The sequence below is a fragment of the Mesitornis unicolor genome, unplaced genomic scaffold, assembly GCF_000695765.1.
Source record: "Mesitornis unicolor isolate BGI_N332 unplaced genomic scaffold, ASM69576v1 scaffold39767, whole genome shotgun sequence".
In the NCBI taxonomy this organism is placed as follows: domain Eukaryota; kingdom Metazoa; phylum Chordata; class Aves; order Mesitornithiformes; family Mesitornithidae; genus Mesitornis; species Mesitornis unicolor.
Window position 1 is genome coordinate 65,034 of NW_010199146.1, and position 374 is coordinate 65,407.

Sequence of the window (374 nt, forward strand, 5' to 3'; positions counted from 1 at the left end):
GGTCCGGAGCGGCGCAGATACGACCCAGGTGTGTGTCTGAGGGAAAAACCAATGGCCCCCGGCGACTCCGTTCCTCCTCAGCCGCTGTGGTGCGGGGCGGCCTCGCTTGCCCCTCGAGAAGGACCCGGCCTGGCAACGCTCTGCGTCCAGCCCCGAGCTCGGCTGTGCATACAGTGAGAGAAAGATTTCACAGCATGAAAGCAGCAGAGGTCCGTGGCTGGCCGGGGCACCTCAGGGGAAACAATTTAAGGATTTTAAGGGCTGGGCTGTGAGGAGCGAGAAACCTGCCTGCACCACGCTTAGGGGAGTTTTCTTTTCAGCTCCAGAGGCTGCGATCCGCCTTTCTCCTGTCTTTTGCTTCCCGATGAACCTTT